Genomic DNA, 17,003 nt, shown 5'->3' with positions numbered 1-17,003 from the left:
AATAGTGGAAATTGTTGCTCTGGATGCTGAAGAATAAGTTAAAGATGGAGAGGAATGAAAGGGCCACACTGGGTTACTGCTACTCACAAAGACTGCAACAAAATCCTTGGAGACAAGTGTGAAGGTGTGAGCTGGAGTTCTTCCCATTAGGTTTTTCCGGTCCTTATGTAGTGCGCATATTTACAATGTCCAAGTAAAGTGTGGCTTTCAAATCACACGTTGGCTCTCACCCGTTAATGAGTGAATCTCAGAGGGATCAGAGACCAGGCACCTATCTGAACAGAGAACCAAACTTTAGAATGATCTTTCCACTTATCTTATCGGAGGTGTGAAAATAATGTGCCTTTACAGAATTAGGCTGGAACTTCAGGAGAAGATACCATGTCTGTCACTTCAGCTTCCAGTCATTGAGGTAAACAGCATGAGAGCAGCCTTTGCTCATTGCATTCCAGCTCTGGGCTCAATTGCAAAGTAGACAGAAGAAAAATCTTTGGAATTTTTTCACAATCTTTACTCTCTATAGATAACATCGATGCTCATTCTACTAACGTCAAATTCGAAAGGAAGCTACATTGAGCCTCAGCCTGGAGGTTGCACACGGAGCTATTTCAGCAAAAAGCTGTTGCATCATTAGCGAATGGGCTGAATTTTAAACGTAGTAACTTGCAATAATTTCAGATACTGTATTTTCTGAGTTTCTTATGTTAGATGGTGTATAATTGTTGTAATAAAGCATTTTGCTTTCATCTTGTAGTATGTTGTACATGCCAGCTATAAAAGCGTTTAATTTGGCTTTCACTTGCTGATAGAAACAATGCCATGTTCGTTGGATATGACCAGCCGATGAGAGGTAGCTTTCACGGTGTAATACTTCTAAACTGTGTTTCACTGCTTCACTGTGCCATCACTTGATATCCTGCTGAAGAGTTTCATGGGTTGGGGTTTGTGGAAGCTCATACAGGTTTCTCTAACACACACAGTTCAGTTAAACTCAGTTGTTATTTTTCTAACTCATCTCCAGACTCTAAATTACTGTTGCCCTAAGCAGAATGTAGAGCGTGTTTTGTCCTAGGATGCCAAAACTCTTAATGAGCATTAATTAAGTCTTGTGGCATCCCTGTGATGTAGGCAAGTATTACACCCTGTCTTACAGACGGGTTAAACAGGCACAATGTAATGAGGAGCTCATTCTCAGCAACTAGTAGTTTTTTTCAGTGTCAGCAGTGGATTCACTGAGTCATGATGAACCTAATGCCTGAGCTCCATTTCCTCAGACGGGGTTCCACTTTAAAAAAAAAAAACACCTTTGACAAAACTCATAACCCAATGTATAAAATTCTCCAAGGGATCTTAACTGTGACCTAGAATCTGAAATTGAGAGCATGGGGAATTATTTTTAATAACATTTTAACACTTCAGAGTAAAAGCAGCAAGCTTCAAACTGATTGCATTAATAAACCCTAAATACTGTGTAGCATTGTACACTTCTTAGTTTATGGTTTACACTAAACACTAGTGAAATGTTGAAAATCAGTCTGTAATGGATGATAATTGTTGGAGACTCAATTCATTAACACTGTCCATGCAACAGATAGCCTGGACATGCACCCAGCTGCAAAGAACCTGAATGGCCATAAAGGGCCGAGTGAAATTTGTGGGGAGTAGCTGACTCTGGAACCACAGATGGTTCTATTGGATTTAATGATCTAACAATGCCTGCAATTAGATCATATTCAGCCTTAAGGCAAGTCTCGCTAGGAAAAGCAAGGATGTGCTTCACTGAATGCTGGAGGGAAGAAAAATCACAGTGTTTAAAGATCGGCTATGAGAAAGTACTATCATGTATGTGAGGGAAAAGTGTATGCAAGATGATAACAGTACTTCTTTTGCCCACTGGCATGCATTCCCCCAGAAAGAGGTGTGGCCAACAATCTTCTCAATATAAGCTGAGGAAGAAACTGCCAACATTTAGTATGTTTTACACTTACGTTTATCCAAAATGGCTGCCACAGTTGCCTCTGGAGCTAGGACTGTCATTTGCTATGAGGCAAGGGAAGCAGTTGCCAACCCCCCAGAATTTTTGTAAATCTTTGCTTCACTCTTTGCCCCCCTGGCCCCAAGACTTTGCCAGTTATAATATAATCACATATAATGTTCTCTATGCTGCCACAACTCTGCCCCTCTCTTTTTCCTCCCCAATTTTTTTGGAAATGATGCCGTTGACTGGAGTGTAGTCATTGTCTGCCGATCACAAGAGCCTGTGCACTAATACAGACAGGCCTCAGGAGAGGGTAACGAAAACTATGACTACTTTAAAAGGACATCCTTAAACATATTGACTGAAAAGTTTGGTTTATCGGGGAAACACTTCTCCCTGGGTCATGACAATTGGTAAAATGACCATTTGTGGGGAATCTTTCTTACTGATAGTCAACATCAAAAGAGCACGAGTTTTCCACTTTAAATATCAGTCCCCCATCAGTATAGTTTATTCATGATGGCAGAAGCTCTGGAAGAAAAGTTTGCCAGTTATGCTGCCAGTTATGGCTAGGTTAGTCTACTTCAGCAAGTAAACTCAAGGTGCAGTATGCAATTACCTAGATTTAGGTGATCAAATGGATGGGTTCTATAATCAGTTGAACTTGAACCTCAAAAGGTGGGGAGGAGGGTGTACATCATCTGCCTGGAAGAAGAGTCGGTCCAGATTCCTATATCTGTATCTGAGATTGTGGGTGGGTGGGTTTCCTGACCATTTTGTACTTTCTCCTGTGTGTCTGGATCTGTACTTTTCCTGAAATGTTCTGACTCCTTCTCTGTCTGTACTTTAGCCAGAGAAGCAAGGCCAGATTTCTGCTTTTCTATAGGGAGAAAGATCCTGATCATTCCTGTCGACTTTGTGAACCCTAAATGTATATGGTATTTGATGGGTCTGGCCATTCATCTGTAAGTATAGGTGTCAAAATGGTGACTCTTATGAATATTGGTCCTTTCTTCTGCACAATTTGGAGAGTGGGTAGTTTGAGCACTCTGCACCACTGCTATTTACACCACTACAATCCTAATTGGCAGCCCAATAATTCCCTAGCTTAGCAGCAGCCCCCCTTTGGCTCCAAAACCAAACAAATCAGCACTTTTTCATTTTTGACCTTTGTCTCCATTTTCGCTCGAGTGAGTTCTCTTACATTAGGGATATGAAAAATGTTATTTTCTGCTGTGAAATGGCTTGTGTAGTGCACACTTCTAAGCAGCTGCAATGCTGTGGACAATATGCAAGTTTATTAGCATGCATGTATGTAACAGGTTTGGAATCTGTCTGATAGAATGAGGAAAGCCACAAGCTATTTCGGTAGATACACTGTCCCTATGTGAGGGCTTTATTGTGAGTCACTGAGGAAATGATTAAAGAGACTCTAAGCATCGTTTCTGAATCTTCACTATCTTCAAGAGACATCAGACAGGAGTCTGAAAAGCAATTGGGATGTAGAGGGTTCCAGATAAAAAGTCCATAAACTTATGTGTATATATAGTATCTGAGCAAAAATCAATCCTGACATGTCATCTAGTTTTGCCTTCCAGTTTACGCTGTGTGCACTTATTATTCTCCAAGGTAAGACTTATTTACTTGTAGACTTCTTTTTTTATTTCTCAGTAAATCACTAGCACTGCAATGTGTTTCTATTAAACTCAGAGGAAACATCTGATCCTGCTCCAGCTGAAATCAGCAGGAGTTTTGTCACTGAATTCAAAGTGTGCAGGATCAGCCCATACTGATACATAGTTTAGAGTGAAGTAAAACGAAATTCCCTGATTGTTTCATTACATTGTATTTCTGGCTATACTAACCTTTGGCTTATAGTGAAGTTGTTTTTGAAAAAAATAGACAACCTCACTACAAAATGGTTTCAATATGTTTTTAAGAGTGTCAAAGACAATGTTGACTTGAAATACAATAATAATAATAATAAAATGCATGATCTATTTATTACAGTAAGTTGATAGCATTGCTTTCATGCGGAAAAGAGGGCTGCACTGAATATTGGTTAGTGACATCCTATACCAGTGGTTTTCAACTTTTTTTTCATTTGTGGACCCCTAAAATTTCAAATGAAGGTGCAGACCTCTTTGGAAATCTTAGATATATTCTGTGGATCCCCAGGGGTCCACAAAACACAGGTTGAAAACCACTGTCCTATACTTTATGTCATCCTTCATCTGGGGATGTCAAACAATTTAGAAAAATTACTTCTTTGAGCCTCATAAATATGAAGAGGTAGATATTGACAATATTAGCCCATTTACAAATGGGGAAACTGACGAAGAGAGAAATTAAATGATTTGCCCAGGACCATATAGCAAGTTAGTAGCAGAGCTGGAATAGGACTCAGGAATCCTACCTTCTAGTCTCCTGATCTAGCCATTAGGATACTTAGTGCACATTTCTTAATTTTAATACATCTATCTGTTTGATTAGCATGCCCAGGAACATACTGTGCTGCTCTGTAACTAAAATTATTTTCTATGTGTTATATTTCCAGCGCACGGTAATGTGACAACTGTAAATGGGATCCTGGGTGGTTTTGTTACATTTCACCTCGATTATCCTGACTTCAAACACCCTGCTCAGATCATCTGGAAGAAGGAGAATACTTTGTTATATAACAGGACATATCATATGACTAGGTTTACTGTCTTTTCTAATGGAACCTCAGCACTTAAGAATACAAAGAAAGAGGATGAAGGACAATACACAGTGAGCGTGTATAACATAACTGGAAATCTTGTCTACCAAAGAATCTTTCAACTATATGTACATGGTAGGTGTAAAAGTATAATCTCAGTATCTTGCTCATAGATTCATAGATATTTAGGTCAGAAGGGACCATTATGATCATCTAGTCTGACCTCCTGCACAACGCAGGCCACAGAATTTCACCCACCACTCCTGCAAAAAATCTCACACCTATATCTGTGCTATTGAAGTCCTCAAATCGTAGTTTAAAGACTTCAAGGAGCAGAGAATCCTCCAGCAAGTGACCCGTGCCCCATGCTACAGAGGAAGGCGAAAAACCTCCAGGGCCTCTTCCAATCTGCCCTGGAGGAAAATTCCTTCCCGACCCCACATATGGCGATCAGCTAAACCCTGAGCATATGGGCAAGATTCATCAGCCAGATACTACAGAAAATTCTTTCCTGGGTAACTTGGGTCCCACCCCATCTAATATCCCATCACAGGCCATTGGGCCTATTTACAATGAATATTTAATTACCAAAACCATGTTATCCCATCATACCATCTCCTCTATAAACTTATCGAGTTTAATCTTAAAGCCAGATAGATCTTTTGCCCCCACTGCTTCCCTTGGAAGGCTATTCCAAAACTTCACTCCTCTGATGGTTAGAAACCTTTGTCTAATTTCTAGTCTAAATTTCCTGGTGGCCAGTTTATATCCATTTGTTCTTGTGTCCACATTGGTACTGAGCTTAAATAATTCCTCTCCCTCTTCGGTATTTATCCCTCTGATATATTTATAGAGAGCAATCATATCTCCTCTCAACCTTCTTTTGGTTAGGCTAAACAAGCCAAGCTCCTTGAGTCTCCTTTCATAAGACAAGTTTTCCATTCCTCGGATCATCCTAGTAGCCCTTCTCTGTACCTGTTCCAGTTTGAATTCATCCTTCTTAAACATGAAAGACCAGAACTGCACACAGTATTCCAGGTGAGGTCTCACCAGTGCCTTGTATAATGGTACTAAAACCTCCTTATCCCTACTGGAAATACCTCTCCTGATCCATCCCAAGACTGCATTAGCTTTTTTCACGGCCATATCACATTGGCAGTTCATAGTCATCCTATGATCAATAGGATGACTATGAACTGCCCATCAACCAATACTCCAAGGTCCTTTTCCTCCTCCGTTACTTCTAATTGATGCGTCCCTAGCTTATAACTAAAATTCTTGTTATTAATCCTTAAATGCATGACCTTACACTTCTCACTATTAAATTTCATCCTATTACTATTACTCCAGTTTACAAGGTCATCCAGATCCTCCTATAGGATATCCCTGTCCTTCTCTAAATTGGCAATACCTCCCAGCTTTGTATCATCCGCAAACTTTATTAGCACACTCCCACTTTTTGTGCCCAGGTCAGTAATAAAAAGATTAAATAAGATTGGTCCCAAAACTGATCCTTGAGGAACTCCACTGGTAACCTCCCTCCAGCCTGACAGTTCACCTTTCAGTAGGACCTGTTGTAGTCTCCCCTTTAACCAATTCCTTATCCACCTTTCAATTTTCCTGTTGATCCCCATCTTATCCAATTTAACTAATAATTCTCCATGTGGCACAGTATCAAATGCCTTCCTAAAATCCAGGTAAATTAGATACACTGCGTTTCCTTTGTCTAAAAAATCTGTTACTTTCTCAAAGAAGGAGATCAGGTTGGTTTGGCACGATCTACCTTTTGTAAAACCATGTTGTATTTTGTCCCATTTACCATTGACTTCAATTTCCTTAACTACCTTCTCCTTCAAAATTTTTTTCCAAGACCTTGCATACTACAGATGTCAAACTAACAGGCCTATAATTACCCGGATCACTTTTTTTCCCTTTCTTAAAAATAGGAACTATGTTAGCAATTCTCCAATCATACGATACAACCCCTGAGTTTACAGATTCATTAAAAATTCTTGCTAATGGGCTTGCAAGTTCATGTGCCAATTCCTTTAATATTCTTGGATGAAGATTATCTGGGCCCCCCGATTTAGTCCCATTAAGCTGTTTGAGTTTCGCTTCTAACTCAAATATGGTAATGTCTACCTGCATATCCTCATTCCCATTTGTCATGCTACCATTATCCCTAAGATCCTCTTTAGTCTTATTAAAGACTGAGGCAAAGTATTTGTTTAGATATTGGGCCATGCCTAGATTATCCTTGACCTCCACTCCATCCTCAGTGTTTAGTGGTCCCACTTTTTCTTTCTTTGTTTTCTTCTTGTTTATATGACTATAGAACCTTTTACTATTGGTTTTAATTCCCTTTGCAAGGTTCAACTCTACTTGACTTTTAGCCTGTCTCACTTTATCCCTACATGTTCTGACCTCAATAAGGTAGCTTTCCTTGCTGATCCCTCCCTTCTTCCACTCCCTGTATGCTTTCTGCTTTTTCTTAATCACCTCTCTGAGATGCTTGCTCATCCAGCTTGGTCTACAACTCCTGCCTATGAATTTTTTCCCCTTTGTTGGGATGCAGGCTTCCGATAGCTTCTGCAGCTTTGATTTAAAATAATCCCAGGCCTCCTCTGCCTTTAGATCTATAAATTCTTCAGTCCAATCCACTTCCCTAACTAATTTCCTTAATTTTTGAAAGTCAGCCCTTTTGAAATCAAAAACCCTAGTTGCAGATTTATTTTTGTTAATCCTTCCGTTCAGTTTGAACTGAATTAGCTCATGATCACTTGAGCCAAGACTATCCCCTACAACCATTTCTTCTATGAGGTCCTCACTACTCACCAAAACCAAATCTAAAATGGCATCCCCTCTAGTCGGTTCAGCAACTACTTGCTGAAGGAATCCATCAGCTATCGCATCTAGGAAAATCTGAGACCTATTATTATTACTAGCACTCGTCCTCCATATATCTGGGAAGTTAAAGTCTCCCATGATCACGCAGTTTCCATTAGTATTTACTTTATTAAAAACATTAAAAAGGGCTCTATCCATATCCAAATTAGATCCCGGCGGTCTATAGCACACCCCAAGCACTATCCCAGGGGAGGCTCTAATAGTTTTCTTCCCCAATGTAATTTTTGCCCAGACGGACTCAGTCATATCCATTTCATTGCTTCTTATTTCTTTACATTCTACCTCATCATTGATATACAATGCTACTCCACCACCTTTACCTTTATTTTGGTCTTTCCTAAACAGCACATACCCCTCAATATCTGTAGTCCAGTCATGACTACTATTCCACCATGTTTCTGTTATCCCTATAATATCTGGTTTCACTTCCTGCACCAGTAGCTCTAGTTCCTCCGTTTTGTTACCTAGGCTCCTCGCATTAGTGTACAAACATCTTAATTTTTGCTGTTTGGCCTCACTCACATTCTTTACCCGATTAGGCAGGGTCATTCTACAGCCAGTATAACCTATTAGACTGGTATCTACACTGCCCTTCCTCCTACCCACGGCTGTATCCTTTCTTACTTCATTTTCTTTCCTCTCAATGCTAAAATCCGGCGTGGAGATTATCTGGACATCTCCCAACCATCTCCCCCAAATTCCTAGTTTAAAGCTCTCTTTAAGCTCTCTTGCTCTGTAGGTTTGGGTGGAACAGACCCCGCAAAGTTTGTTATAGCCAGTTATGGTTTCTCTACCTATTCTCATGTGCTCCTCATTTTATTTTCTGATAGTTTTGAGTGTGTTTGCTCCCTTATTGAGTGATCTAAAGTTCTAAAATGCACTTTATTATTGTATTATTGGTAAATCATAACACCCATCCCGGGCCAAGATTTACAAATATAAGAACCTAAAATTAGGCTCCTAAAACCTTATTTAGGCTCTGAAATAAGCAATCTCAGGAGAAGAGGTGGGGTCCCAGAGGACTCGAAGGGGCAAACATAGTACCTGTATTTAACATGGGAAACAAAAAGGACATAGGGAAGTACAGACCAGCCTAACTTTGATTCCTGGAAAGATACTGGAACAATTTATTAAACAGAACATTTGTAAGCACCTAGAGGACAGTAGGGTTATAGGGAATAGCCAACATGGATTTGTCAAGAACAAATCATGCCAAACCAACCAAATCCTGGGAAGGGATTTGGGAGGATAATCAATGGGACATGGTAATACCAGGGTACAAAATGTATGGGAATGACAGAGCAGGTCACCCTGGTGGGGGAAAGGCACAATATGTGAAAGAAAGCATAGAGCCAAATGAAGTAAAAATCTTAAATGAACTAAACTGTACCACAGAATCTCTATGGATAGAAATTCCATGCTTGAATAATAAGAATACAGCAGTAGGAATATATTACTGACCAGGCTGGTGACAGTGATTGTGAAATGCTAAGGGAAGTTAGAGAGACTACAAAAGCAGAATGAGCAGTAATAATGGATGATTTCAATATCCCCATATTGACTGGGTAAATGTCACTTCAGGGCCTGATGCAGATATAAATTTTCTAGACACCATAAAAGACTGCTTTTTGGAGCAGCTAGTCCTGGAACCCACAAGGAGAGAAGCAATTCTTGATTTAGTCCTAAGTGAGCACAGGATCTGGTCCGAGAACTAACTGTAGCGGAACCACTCGGTAATAGTGAGCATAATGTAATTAAATTTAACATCCTCGTAGTGGGGATAATACCAGAAAAACCTACCACAGTAACATTTGAAAAGGGGAACTACACAAAAGTGGGAACACTTGTTAGACTGAAATTAAAAGGAGCTGTCACAAGGGTTAAATGTCTGCAAGCAGCCAGGGGACTGTTTAAAAAAAACATAATAGAGGCTCAGACTAATTGTATACCGCAAATCAGAAGACACAATAAGAGGACCAAGAGAATGCCACCGTGGCTAAACAGCAGAGTAAAGGAGGCAGTCAGAGGCAAAAAATGTCCTGTAAAATTTGGAAGTTAAATCCTAGTGAGGAGAATAGGAAGGCGCTCAAACTCTGGCAGGTTAAGCGTAAAAGCATAGTAAGGCAGGCCAGGAACGAATTTGAGAAAAAACTTGCTTAAGATGCAAAAACTAACAGTAAGAATGTTTGTAAGTACAGCAGAAGCAGGGACCACTAGATGACACAGGTGTTAAAGGAGCACTCAGGGAAGACAAGGCCATTGCAAGGAAACTAAATGAATTTTTTGCATCAGTCTTTACTGCAGAGGATGTGGAGGAGATACCCACATCAGAGCTATTCTTTTGGAGTGACAGATCTGCAGTACTGCTTTCTGTGCAGGAGGGGCAAGAGGGGGGCTAATGTCAGGGTGTCCCCCTCCTCCCTGCTCCTGCCCCCCCCCCCGCTTACCCCATCTCTATAGAGCAGGGGCGGGACACGACAGGGCTCAGGACAGAGGGAGCTTGCTGGCAGCAGCTGCTGTCTCAACTTGAGGATCTACTTAAAAAGGCAGTGTACTTAGAGTGGTGTTGGCATACTTAAAGGGGCAGTGTGAATCTTTCTCTCTCACACACAGGTGTGTGTCTCTGTTTCTGTCTGCCATGCTGTCTCCCCTCCCTCCATTTGTGCTGCCTTGTAAAGTGTGAGGCTACATTAACAACGAGTTAACCCTTGAGGGCTCAGCCAATTGCTAGTTCATCATTTAGCAGTAAGGCATTCCCTGGGAAATATCCCACCCTCTGACTTCACCACCTCAACCAAGCTTCACAATCATCATCGCTGTGTACCAGTATTAAATTGTTTGTCTAAAACTTATACTGTGTATATATATATAAAATATAGTCTTTTGTCTGGTGAAAAAAATTTCCCTGGAACCTAACCCTCCTTATTTGTATTAATTCTTATGGGGAAATTACATTCGCTTAACATCGTTCTGCTTAAAGTCGCATTTTTCAGGAACATAACTACAAGGTTAAGCTGTACTGTACTGGGGTTTCCAGAAAGCCTTTGACAAGGTCCCTCACCAAAGGCTCTTAAGGAAACTAAGTAGTCATGGGGTAAGAGGGAAGGTCCTCTCCTGAATCAGTAATTGGTTAAAAAATAGGAAACAAAGAGTAGGAATAAAAGGTCAGTTTTCACAATGGAGAGAGGTAAACAGTGGGGTCCCCCAGGTTTCTATACTGGCACCTGTGCTGTTCAACATATTCATTAATGATCTGGAAAAGGGGATGAACAGTTAAATGGCAGAATTTGCAGATTATACAAAGTTATTCAAGATAATTAAGTCTGAAGCTGACTGCAAAGAATTACAGGGGGATCTCACAAAACTGGGTGACTGGGCAAGAAAATGGCAGATGAAATTCATCAATGATAAGTGCAAAGTAAGTGCAAAGTAACGCACACTGGATGCATGATTTTTAAGTGCATGGGTGTAGCAATACATTGGTAATGGCTCCCTGATTCGGAGTTGCCATGTCACAACGTAAGTTAGACGTGCTCAGGAACCTGATGCCAGCGGAGGACTGGGCATTAGATTGCTTTGTCCTGCCCCTCATTCTGCCCATATCATGCCCCTGAGGTGCCCCCTTCCAAACCTTCTGACAGGAGTGGTGGGGCTGCCAGTTCAGGAGGCAGCTTTACCTCTTCTTCCAGACCATCCCTGCACTGGGGAAATGCTTCTCTGTCCATCCAGCCCAACCACAGAACTGTTGTTACACCTCCTCCATTTCTGTGTTTCTCTCTTCCCCGTCTCAGTCCACCCCAAGTAAACCCTCTATCACATGGCTCATCAGCAATGGTGGTGTAACACATGTAGCTGGGCATGGCAGGCAGGCAGGTGTTCATGGAGCCAGCCATGCAGATCTTTCATCTTTTGGGGTCAGCGTGGGGAAATCACTCACAGATGTTTTACAGAATGAGAGAGAGAAAAAAGAGAACAAATCATCCCCTGGGCATAAAGGCAGTTTCCTGCTGGGCCCCGATCAGTCTTATCAGCATCTAAGTTAGAGGTGCAATGGGAAACTCCCCATATATATGGCTTTATAAAATGGAAGGGCTCTCTAACAATTCAGTGGGCTTCAATCTGAAACAGTGAGGGGTCTTGAGCACCACCTGTTTGTGAGTATAGGGTGGTCCCATGCATTTCTAGGTTCCTGTCTATCTGTACCTGAGAGTGTGTGCACGTGACTATAGGTTCTGTTCTATCTGTAGGCTGTTTGGGGCTGGGACTGTCTCTTTTTGTTTTGTTTGTACAGCGCCTAGCACAATGGGAGCCCTTGTCCATGACTGGGGCTCCTACATGCTACAATAATATAAATAATAACATCCCTCTATATTGTATCTGAAGGACGTTGTGTCTGGATTCCTATATGTCTGCATTTTATCTGCATTTTATCCTAGGGAGCATATTCAGGTTCCTGCCTCTGGCAAGGCCCCAATCACACCTCTCAACTTTCTAGACACCACAAAGTGTAGCCAAGATCTCCAAATTGCATAGCAAAAGGACCAAAATGCATAGCAGGCATTTTATTGCCTTCTCCACATGCAGCTCCGTGGCTATAACCCAGAAAAGTGTATATGTTCACGATTCCCTTCCTCCAGGAAGTGTTCAGAACCTGAGTATGTGGCTTTACCTCATTATTTTAAAAATAAAATAAAAAACATGTATTCATTCTCTTCCCCCACTCCACCCTACAGTCAGTTGGCTCTCTGTTGGAATCCTGAATATGCCGCCTTCTTCATTCTCTCACTAAATTCTTTCTTTCACCACCCTTACCCCCGCACCACCCACTGCTGCTTTTGTACCTTGGAGAGAAGGAGTCTGACCCTGCGCTGGAACAGGCTGCATTGACCACAGCAGGAACAAACGTAGAGCAGATGCTTGGGGGAAGGAGAAGGAACACTTACAATTTCCCTGCCAGGATGCAAAGAACTCCATAAAATAGAATCATAGTGACGTAGGGCTGGAAGGGACCTCAAGAGGTCATCTAGCCCAGCCCAGTCATCTTGTCTAGTCCCGAGGCAGGATTAAGTACACCTAGGGCATGTCTGTATTGCCCCGCAGTTCAAACAACAGGGCTGTGAATAACAGTGTGCACCAAAGTATTGATGATGTGTATCCTTGTATCGATGATGTGAGCACAAACTTAAAGGTCCCTTTAAGTTTGCACTGACAGCATCCGTGAAGGGGGGTTACAGCGCAGCACATCCCCGTTGTCTGAACCGTGGGGCAGTTTAGACAAGCCCTTAGACCATCCTGACAGGTGTTTGTCTAACCTATTCTTAAAAATTTCTAGTGACAGAGCTTCCATACCCTCCACCGCTAACCTGGTCCAGTGCTTAACTAGCTTCATAGTTAGTTGTTCCCAATATCTAACCTAAATCTCCCTTACTGCAAACTAAGCCAGTTACCCCTTGTCCTATTCTTGGTAGATATGGAAAACAATTGCTCACCATCCTCTTTATAACAGTTTTTACATATTTGAAGACTGTTATCTTGTTCCCACTCAACTGTCTCTTCTCAATACTAAACAGGACCAGTTTTTTAATCTCTTTTGTTGTTGTTGTTGCTCACCTCTGGACTCTCTCCAGGGGTCAGTAATGTGTCTGTACACAGACACAAGTGTCCGTGGTAAATATTTTGAGGTCTGTGATAATTTTTCAAAAAATGGAATGACTGAATGACATAACTCCTCCCCCCCCCCAAGTCTGTCACGAAGTACGGTAATTTTGTCAAGTGTCCTTTGCGCAACATGGTGTTGCTGACCCCTGACTCTCTCCAATTTAGATACATCTTTCTGAAAGTGGAGAGCCCAAAATTGGCACTGGCACTCCAGCACCAGTGCCAAGTGGAGTGGAACAGTTGCATGCTGTGTCTTATTTACAGTGCTCCTATTAATACACCCCAGAATGACATTTGTCTTTTTCAAAGCAGCATCATATATTCAGTTTGCGATCCACTATAACCCCCACATCCTGTTCTGCAATGCTACCACCTAGCCCGCTATTCTCCATTTTGTATTTGTGCACTTCATTTTTTTCCCCTAAGTGTGGTACTTTGAACATCCTGATTGAATTTCATCTTGTTGATTTCAGACCAATTCTCCAATTTATCATTTTTAATTCTAATCCTGTCCTCCAAAGTGTTTGCAACCCCTCCCAGCCTGGTGTCATCTGCAAGTTTTATAAGTACACTCTCCTGTCATCCAAGTTGTTAACAAAATTACTGAATAGCGTCAGACCCAGGACCAACCCTGCAGCACCCCACTTGGTATGTCTTCCCAGTTTGACAGTGAACCACTGATTACTACTCTCTTAATACGGTTTTACAACCAGTTGCTAATGAAGAGCTCTTGAGATGACTGGTCCCGATTCCCATCACTCAAAGGGGGATAATATCCCCATCTAGCAGGGAGGCGGTAGAGGCCTGCAGTCCCATGTCTGTCTGTACTATCTCCAAAGGCAGCCTCTCCTTTTGATTCACTATCCCCACACTCAGCTTCCCTTGGTGCAATCTCTTCTGTTCCACCTATGAACTGGTTGTGCTGCCCCCATGCAGAGAGATCTGCTTCTCCCGCAGACCCACCCACTGTTCCTGCCCTCTGGTTTCATGATTAACTTTAGTAGGAGTGGGTTCCAGAGGACTGGTGATTTAAAAATATATCCCCCATTAATGGTGATCTGAAATACATTAATAATAATAATCAAAATCAGATCCCAACTCATTAAAGAGAATAGATGTGCAGAGTTAGCATTCGCAAATAAGTACATTTATACATGAAAATATCTGAGCCTTATATCCTCCTTTTCTTACCTGCTTAGACGTGAATTCAGGCCTCTATCTTTTCCTTGCCCCACCCACTCCTAATGTAGTGAAAGGAACCAAGCTCCTTTCTCTGCTATAGTGGTTAGTGATGCTCGTAGCTGTGGAAGGAGAAAATGGAACATTGAAACTTAGGTCTTGGCAGGTAACAGTGTTTCAGTTCACCTTCAAAATATATATATTTTTCATTTTTACATCTACGTGTGGTTTCTGTTAATGATCTGAAACCCTCAGTAGGGTTTTTTTAATACCTATGTAAAGGCTTCAGAGCCTTTACACAAAAAGGGGAAGTGCTTTCTCTGAGAAGTTCTAACTTCTGAGGATTTGTTAGTTAATGTCTGAAGATGCAAAGGCCGAGATAATTGCTCATTACGATCATTGTATTGAGAAGGATCTTTCAGGTACTGTGTTCGCCACCTTCTGAAATATTGAAAGTATGACAACGTACAGGTCTTTGGAAACAAAACCAAGCCATTTAATCCAAAAGGAAGTTGTTGGGGGGGGGGAGACTGGGATTTGAGGGGGCTGGAGATGGTTTATACAACAAATCAAGCTGCTGCCTGTCCTGCCCTGTGTACAGTCGGCAGGCTCATTACCTTCATTCTAGCTGCAGCAAGAGGCAGAAAGAGCTCACACGCTGGGTGAGGTATGGGGCACTGGCAGTTAGAAATATCACCATTTGGATTCATAAATGGAACTCATTTGGTCTGGAATCATTGAGACAGACTCAAGACAGGATACTGCAATGTCACAGTCACAGGGTCTCTTTTCTAACAGTCTAGCTGCAATCGGAAAGCCACATTTTTCTCTGTAAATCTCTACATGATCTCAGTAGGGTTGCCCTGGTGTGGTGAGCTGTAGCTCACGAAAGCTCATGCTCAAATAAACTGGTTAGTCTCTAAGGTGCCACAAGTACTCCTTTTCTTTTTTCTTTTTACGAATACAGACTAACACGGCTGTTACTCTGAAACCTGAGAGGATAATGTGGCCCTAAATCTGCATGATACTTTTCCTGACTCCCCAGCATTAGAAGATTTTTGCCTGGGAGTTTTTTTCTAACATTCTGATCTTTTCAGTATTCCATTTTTAATTCCCCTCCACCCTCCCTCTCTCTTGCCTCTAGAATAGCAAAAAAGACAGCAACCAGGCAGGTAGCCCCAAAACATAAGGGCAAAAACATACCCTGGGGACGGAAAGTGAGCATCTGAGGATGATATGTAGCCCTAAGTCTGCAAGTGACATTTTCCTCAATTAATTTTAGCAGCACAGCAGGAAATGAAAGGGTAGTGCTTACTGTAAATGCCTTTCTCCCCTCTCCCCACCACTGCGGGTGTCTGAAGATGCACATCATTGCTCTTCTCAGAGAGGGCTATTTCTGTCATGTCATAGATCAGTTCAGGTCTGTCCTTTGCTCCTATGATAGTGACAGGATGAAGCTGCTGCGGCCTTGAGCCATTTTGCAGATTTTGGATACAGATAACTGAGAACTGAGTTTAACTGACATTGCTAAGAGGGAAACAAAACAAGAGGCTGGGAGGCCGAGCAGTCAAGCTGAGAGAGTCTAATATGGTAAGAGTTTAAACAATAATGGGGGTGATTTTAAGTGTCTCACTGAAACACACACAAAAAATATCCACAAATCCACACCTCAGAACTGCCTTCAGATTACCCTGACCAAGCCAAATGAGATGTATGCGCTTTGTATGAAGTTAAGCAACGTTGAGGAGTGCTGTATTCCAGTTGTACTCTGAAGTCATGTCCTAATCTCACTGCAACCCAAGTGCACCTTAAAAATTTGAGTTTCGATATTTTGCCATGAGATCCTCCTTCCCCCAAGTGGGTGAGATTTGGCTGATCTTAAATGTTATTAGTGGGCTGTATTTTCAAATGGGATAAATAAGTGTAGCTCTATTTATAGCAATGACATCATCTGAGGATCTGGCCCACTGACACCTAGATTAGGGTTGGGACCAGGGGAGCAGGTCTAAAGCCTTTGCTGTGGCATGTAGACATCTGGTTTATATTACCACTGTTTAGATAATGCATCTTGTTCCTAAAACTCCATCCTGCATACTACAGAATCCAGACAGACTCCTACGTGAGACATCATTGGAGTCCAGACATTATTACACACTGATTCTCTCTCTGTCTCCTCTCTGCCAGTCATATCAAATCAAACATTGCATGACCAAGCACCAGCCTAGTGGGTCTCTTTATCAACCCACCTCAACTTCCTGTAGCCATCAGTCTCCACTGGGGGTTGCGCATGGCCCATTCAGGCATGATATATTTATCCCGTGGCACTGACAAAAGAATCTGTCCCTGAGAGAACATTATGAAGTTCAGGCTCATAATGCTGGCCTGATCTTCAAAGATGGCCTCTCCTGCATCACCCACTGACTGCAGTGGCAGTTGTTGGTACTCAATACCTCTGAAAAACAGGGTGTGGTTGTACAGATTGCTTTCTTTGACCATAGCCATTCTCTTCTGAGCTGCACTTTAAACCAATCAACCAAAGACTGAAAAAGAGCAAGGGAGTGTAGGAAACAGGTGTTTCCT

The sequence above is a fragment of the Natator depressus genome, chromosome 1, assembly GCF_965152275.1.
Source record: "Natator depressus isolate rNatDep1 chromosome 1, rNatDep2.hap1, whole genome shotgun sequence".
NCBI lineage: Eukaryota > Metazoa > Chordata > Testudines > Cheloniidae > Natator > Natator depressus.
This window is presented reverse-complemented; position numbering follows the sequence as displayed.